Here is a 7,173-nt window from a genome sequence, read left to right as displayed (position 1 = left end):
AGGCCCATTGTTTAGGTTTTGGGGATGAAAGAGGGTGGACTCTGCTCAAGTCCCAACTACAAACATTGTGGCCAAATAAGCTTAGATTGCTTGTCTGAACTTTCTTGTTTACGGTGACTTTAGGAATACTATCTCTGGAGGCAATTTCCATTGTATCAGCTGTGTTGAAGTTGTTGACTCTAAGACAACAGGAAACTAGATCCCGGGGTTAGGGGCCTCTTTTCCTGCCCCAAATCCTCCCTTTTATACTTATCTTGTCTCAATCTTTTCTCATTCATGTTGAGGTTTTCCTAGATCTTGGTATAAGTGATTTTTTTAATGTTTATTTTAAAGTTTGTCCTTGTTGAGCTATTTAAAGTTTATTTATGCAGGGTTATACATGTTTAGTTCCCACACTGAGTGAGTGCCCACATTGAGGGCCCACACTGACTGCTTACACTGAATGCCCACACTGAGATGCTTGGCTTTAAATCCTGTGCCCAGTGAGGTCATGGCAATGTACATTAAACTGATAAATTGTTATTTGAGTGCACTGAAAATCAGGCTCTGGAAATTGGGGTTGCCTTACTCCCCATTTCAGACCCAAGTACGTTTGCCTCAAAATGTTTTCCAAGTCTGTGACAGGGAGAGAGAACAGCAAAACAGCCCAAGAGTAAAAATGCCACATCCTTAAGATCAGAAGGCAAACGAGTGCCCCCAGAGGTCACTGTTCTTTACTGAGGCTATGAAAGTGCCTAGAGAGGAAAGAGCAACCAGAGCTCAGCCATGAATGTCAGCTGGGAACTCCAGCTACTGCCTCAACTTCCCCAGATGCTTCCTGCAGGCTGTCCTGAGCACCTGAGTCCCTGATGTCATTCTGTCTGTCTATCGCCTATCCCTTACTATTTATATTCTACTTTGCAATGCTGCAGACTTAATAAAGTTACTCATTTGAAAGCAAAAATATAAACACTGTAGACCGTTCTCTGGACTAGGTAGAACAACCACACTGAACAAGATCTTGGCTCTTCTTTTAGATAGGTCAGCTTTGCTACTGCTGCTGAAATAGATATCCTAGAACAATGGACTCTAAAGAATTCTAGTTCCCCTGGGAATCCCAAGCAGGAAGAGCAAAGAGCTCTAAGCTTTGGCCCAAGGGGTAGAGCTTACTTCTCAGGAAGACATTTCACAGTTCATGGTCAACACGTGTGATTTCTGGGCTTTGACTTCATCTTTTGCTAAAACAAACTAGGAAAGGCAGAGAGAAACCAGGGGGTCCCTCTCATTTTCTTTAAGCCCAAATGGAAAGAAGTTCACGTTCCTTTAGCAGTCTCTGTTTCCTAACTTCTTTGGAAGATGGGAACCGAAGGCAGGTTTATGAATTTGAGTGCTCAGCAGCAATATGTGTGGTTTTTGATGGACACATGGACTTTTTGGTCCAAGGCTCCTGTGACAGTGTCATGGCAGGGAGGGAGGGTGCCACTTTGATATTGTCCAAGGCCAGCTTCCCTGGACAGTCTCCACCAACACTCACAGCTGGGAAGAAAGGGTTCAGGGTCCTTCCTAGGGGCAGGCACCTGCTGGGTTTTATCAGGCGCCCCTCATGGCCTGGCCGCTGGCTGAGGGGAAGTTCTAACTCTCCACTCAGTGTCCATGGTCTCTACCACTAACAAGAAGTGGCTGCTCTCTCCTGGTAGGGTGAATGGAAGTCCAGCTTTTCCAGGTGGGAATATGTGGGCTGGGGAAGTGAGTTCAGGGCTGCCCAGGGAGTCTCACCCTCCCACTTGGCACTTCTCTGAGAGCACCTCAGAGGGAGGCTAGCCTGCTTCTCAGATCCCAGCAGAGCTGCAAGTCTGGGCTTCTGCCATTGATGGCAGAAGTGGATGAAACTGGGCTGGCAAGATGGCTCACCACCTAGCCTGGTGACCTGAGTTCTACCCCTGGGACACACGTGAAGGAAGGAGAGAAGACAACTGAGTCTAGCAAGTTGTTCTCTGACTTCTCCACTCTGCTTGGCACATGCACACTCACCCACAAACATAGCCCACACACAGTAATTAAGTGTGTAATAAACAATAGACAAGGCAGGAAGAAAGCAGGGTCACTTAATGCTGTCACTCCTCAGGTCCTGGGGCCACCGGCAGGTGTGACTTCCTCTCTCCACCTTTCAGGGACCTCCTGTGTTTGTTTTGTTGTATTGCCTAGAGTTGATAGCTGTAATTAGAAACAGAGGTTAGTATTGCTGGATCTTTAGTGAAATTGGTGATTTAAAAATTTTTGGTTAGTTATTTTTGAAACAGGGTCTCAAACAGGGTTTCTCTGTGTAATAGCCCTGGCTATCCTAGAACTCAAGTCTGTAGAGCAGGCTGGCCTTTAACTCACAAAGATCCATCTGACTCTACCTCCCAAATCCTGGGATTAAAGGCATGTACCACCTTTGCTGGGCAGCCTCCAACTCTTTACAAAGCCCAAAATACTCTTTTTTGGTTTTGGTTTTTTGAGACAGGGTTTCTCTGTATTGTTTTGGAGGCTTTCCTGGAACTCACTCTGTAGACCAGGCTGGCCTCAAACTCACAGAGATCTGCCTGCCTCTCCCTCCCGAGTGCTGGGATTAAAGGCGTGTGCCACCAATGCCCGGCTCTTATTTTGTTTTTAAGGCTTATTTATTTATGTGTTTTATGCATATGAGTGCTCTGTCTGCATGTATGTCTGCATCCAGAAGAGATGTGAGTCACCTGCCTCTACCTCCAGTATGCTGGAGTTAAAGTCATTCTCTGCTATGCCCAGGCTCAGAATGTTCTTGAACTCCTAACCCTTCTGCCACCATGACCAACCCAACTGGCTGTTGTATTTTGTTTGTTTTCATTGTCATAGAAGTCTTTTAATATAAAATTAAGGACTAATTATTTTAAAATATGCAATTCAATGGTGTTTAGCACACCCACAACATCCAACCATTAGTTCTATTTCTTTTCTTTCTTTTCTTTTTTCTTTTTGGTTTTTCCAAAGGGTTTCTCTGTCACTTTGAAGCCTGTCCTGGAACTCGCCCTGTAGATCAGGCTGTCCACAAACTCACAGAGATCTGCCTGCCTCTGCCCCCCACCCCCATGCTGGGATTACAGCCATGTGCCACCACCACCCGGCCAAGACCAAGCATTTGTAATTAATAAGTCTCCATGCCATGATTTGGGAGCTGGTTGATGGCAAAAAAAGAAAGCCTGGCATTGGCTACACAGAAAAGCTGTTTTGAAAAACCAAGCCAAAAAAATTTTTAGTCTTGCTTTCACTTCTTTTGCGCTTATACCCAGAAGTGGAATTGCTGGATTACATAGTTCTTTTTTTATTTTCCTTCCAAGAATCACTGTTTAATTTTACACAGCGATTGTAGCACTTTACTTTCCAGTAGCAATGTCCAAGAGTCCCAATTTCTCTACAGTCAACACTTATTTTCTGTTTTTCCTTCAGAGCCTGGCGAGCTCTCTACCATTGCCAAGTAGACCCCACCCTGGTACCAGCAAATCTAGCAGGTATGAGTCGGCTTTGATGTGCATTTGTTTGAAGATTGTTGATTCGAACTGCGTTCTGTATGCACGATGACCCTATGTTTGTTTATCTTCTATATAGAAATACCTACCCTTAATTTAATTGTATTTGGCAGAACATATACTAGAATTGGAACAACAAAGAGAAGATTAACATGGCCCCTGTGCATGGAAGACACACAAATGTGTGAAGCATTTCATATTTTTTTTAAAAGGGGGTGGGGGCTGGAGAGATGGCTCAGAGAGAGATTAAGAGCACTGGCTGCGGCCGGGCGTTGGTGGCGCACGCCTTTAATCCCAGCACTCGAGAGGCAGAGGCAGGCGGATCTCTGTGAGTTCGAGACCAGCCTGGACTACCAAGCGAGTTCCAGGACAGCCTCCAAAGCCACAGAGAAACCCTGTCTCGAAAAACCAAAAAAAAAAAAAAAAAAAAAAAAAAGAACACTGGCTGCTTTTTCCAGAGATCCTGAATTCAATTCCCAAAAACCACTTGGTAGCTCACTTTAACCTGTAGTCTTCCCACCTGGGTCCTGCAGCTGTCTCAGTCTCCAAATAACACATGAATACGACATTAATTATGAAGCTGTTGGCCGTCTGCTTGGTTTCTTATCAGCTAGCTCTGACCTAATTATTAACCCATAACTGCTAATCTGAGTATTTGCACGTGGTCCTCTCTTACCAAAAAAAGGGTCTGAACCTCTTACTTCTCCCGTGTCCTACATTGTGACTGCCTGTGCTTCTGTTTCCCAGAATCCTCCTCGACTCCTAGTCCTACCTATCTTGCTTCCCTATTGGCCAACAACCAATAAGACAACATATACCCCATCAGCTCACAACCATCTATAATGGGATTTGGTGCCCTCTTCTTACCTGTAGTGCAGGTATACATGCAGGAAGAATACTGTATACACAATAAATAAATTAATTTAAAAAACACACAGAGACCAAAGTCAGTGGACCCTCGTAACCTCAAATATAGTGTATCCTGAGGCCACACTGGCAACTGAAAGTGGTTCTGTGTTATACATAGAATCGAAAACACTTATGTATGCAGCTCATGCCTGTCTTCGGTTATGAGCAGAAACTGATTTAAAACCCATCCTCTTCACTAATGACTGGTTTGCTCTCTATAGGATATGAAAAGTGTTCTTTTGCCAGGTGTGGTGGTGCACCCTTGTAATACAACCTGGGTTACATTGTAAATCCTGTCTCAAGGAAAAAAGTTTCTTTCTACAGAGAGAAACATCTTTCCATTTCTATTTTTAAGACTAGAGCTATTTGCTTTGCATTGTTGCAGCTGTTTTCAAAACAGGCGATTCTAAACTCTTCAGAGAGTCCTAGAACCTCTGATGGGCCTTATTGCCTGTCACCATGTCTGCATGGGGATGGTTTTATCTTTTTAAAATTTGACAATAAAAGATTTATTGCAGTTTCTATCTGAGTGACAATGAAAACCTGTTTTAATTGCTGGTGTCACAAAGACTGAGTTGTTGATCATACTAATAATCTTTCCAGATAGATCCTCCAATAACTAGGGTCTAATTAAATGCTCATTAAAAAAAAATGTTTGCAGTCGTGAAGGTTAATTCTTAAGAAGCAATAACCCAGGGGAGGAGGCTGTGGAATTGGGATGGAGTGGATGTTTGGTTTGCACAGATGGGCCCTGGCTCCGCCTGAGGTCCAATAGTGAGGAGCAGGGGCGCTTATGCACTAGAAGACGAGGGTTCCGGGTAGCTGGCATGAGGGTATCTGCCCCAGGACACGCTCTACAGAGATTGCAGTGTTCTTCCCATTCACTCCCAGGGATTCTTCTCTTCTGCTTTTCTCGGGGGCAAGAGGGGCGATCGCCCAGTCCGCTCACAATGAGACGGAAGGGAGGTTCCCGCGGACACTCCCAGGCTTCCACAGCATGGGAAGCTCACTGGGTTCTGGGCTGCGCTCCCAACCTCGGGCGTGTGGACACTTTATGACCTCTGGACATGCAGCGACCCCTCGCGGCGGGACCCACCTGGTGCTGCAATCTTCAGCCCTTCATGGTGCTCAGTGCCAGGGAGGACAGCTGGCAGTCCTGGGTGCACTTGTAGCGCAGATGTAGTTGAATCTGAAACCCCCAGGAACGCGGTACTTGTCTAACACCTGATTTGCCCTGGGCTGGTTTGTGGTGCCTGGGGTAAGAGCAAGGTTAAGAACAGTCATTCATTGGACTCTCAGAATATGACTCAAATCCCCCTGATCCAGAATTAAACCTGGGATGGGGGGAAGGGGGTGCGCCAATAAATAGTGCTGAGATTCCTAGACGTCAGTAGACAAGAGAAAAAAACAAATGAATACAAACTCCCAACCTTAGTTTCACAGTCAGCATATTATGCAAAAATTAATCTGTGATATGTTGTAGGCACAAACACAAAAGCTGTAATTCTAAAGCTTTAGAACAGACAAATATCTTTGTACCATACACTTCCATGGTATCTATCTATCTATTTATTTAAAGTCAGGATCTCTATGTAGCCCTTCATTCTGGAACTGATATATAGATCAAGCTGGTCTCAAACTGAAAAAGGTCCCCTTTTGCTGGGATTGAAGGCAGGTGTGATCATGCCCAACCACTCCTGTGTTTATTGCACCAGTATTTACATTAGCTGAGGTACGTAGAGGTAGAAGTTGCAATACATCTTGTAGGATACAAAAAGTACTAACAAATTTAACTTTTTTCAGAGTAGATAAATTGGATTTGGTTAAAATTTAAAAATTCAAGGGCTGAGGGGATGGTGGTTCCGTGACTAAGGTCACTTGCGGCCCTTGCCGTTTACTGGAATTCAGTTCCTAGCATCCACATAGGTTGCTCATTGGCATTGTATCCATTAACAATTAGGTCAGTCTGTAAGACATCAATAATTTCCTGGTGGTCTGTGCCTTTAATCCCATCACTAGGGAAGCAGAGGCAAGCAATCTCTGGGTTTGAGGCTTCCAGGGTCTCACTGTGCAGCAAGTTCTAGGCCACCCAGAGCTACACAGTGAGCTTCTGTTAGAAAACAAAAGAGAAGGAAAAAGGGCTGGGGGTGGGGCCTGGGCTGGAGAGTTGTCATATTGGTAAGGACGTCTTCTAAGACAGGAATGCTGGCCTTTAATCCCAGTGCTCAGAGGCAGAGGCAGGCAGATCTCTGTGAGTTTGAGGCCAGCCTGGTCTACAGAGTGAGCTCCAGGACAGAAAAAGAAAGGCATCCTCTAGAAGACCCAGGTTCAATTCCTAACACTCATATAGCAGTCCACAACTGGTTGGAATTCCCTATCTAGGGAATCTTTTTTGTTGTTTTTTTGAGACAGGGTTTCTCTGTATTGTTTTGGAGGCTGTCCTGGAACTCTCTCTGTAGACCAGGCTGGCCTCAGACTCAACAGAGATCCGCCTGCCTTTGCCTCCCAAGTGCTGTAATTAAAGGCGTGAGTCACCAATGTCAGGCCTAGGGAATCTTACTCGCCCTTTTCTGACTTCCTCGGGTACCATACATGCATGTGCACACATATATACACACAGACAAAGCAGACACATATATAAAATAAAGTTTAGTTGAATTAGCTGAATATGGTGGTCATGTCTGTTATCCCAGTGTTTGGGAGGCAGGGGTGGGCTGATCTCTGTGAGTGACAGGAATGG

At 45.0% G+C, this 7,173-nt stretch overlaps 1 non-coding gene across 1 annotated transcript; it reads left to right on the top strand.

Annotated features, from left to right (window-relative positions):
• The first annotated feature begins 3,623 nt into the window (after positions 1-3,623).
• LOC121142561 lies at positions 3,624-3,728 on the top strand. Its single transcript, XR_005879595.1, has one exon. It is a non-coding gene; the product is annotated as a U6 spliceosomal RNA (small nuclear RNA).
• The last annotated feature ends 3,445 nt before the right edge of the window (positions 3,729-7,173 follow it).

Source organism: Mesocricetus auratus, unplaced genomic scaffold (assembly GCF_017639785.1).
Source record: "Mesocricetus auratus isolate SY011 unplaced genomic scaffold, BCM_Maur_2.0 Super-Scaffold_100009, whole genome shotgun sequence".
NCBI lineage: Eukaryota > Metazoa > Chordata > Mammalia > Rodentia > Cricetidae > Mesocricetus > Mesocricetus auratus.
This window is presented reverse-complemented; position numbering and strand designations above follow the sequence as displayed.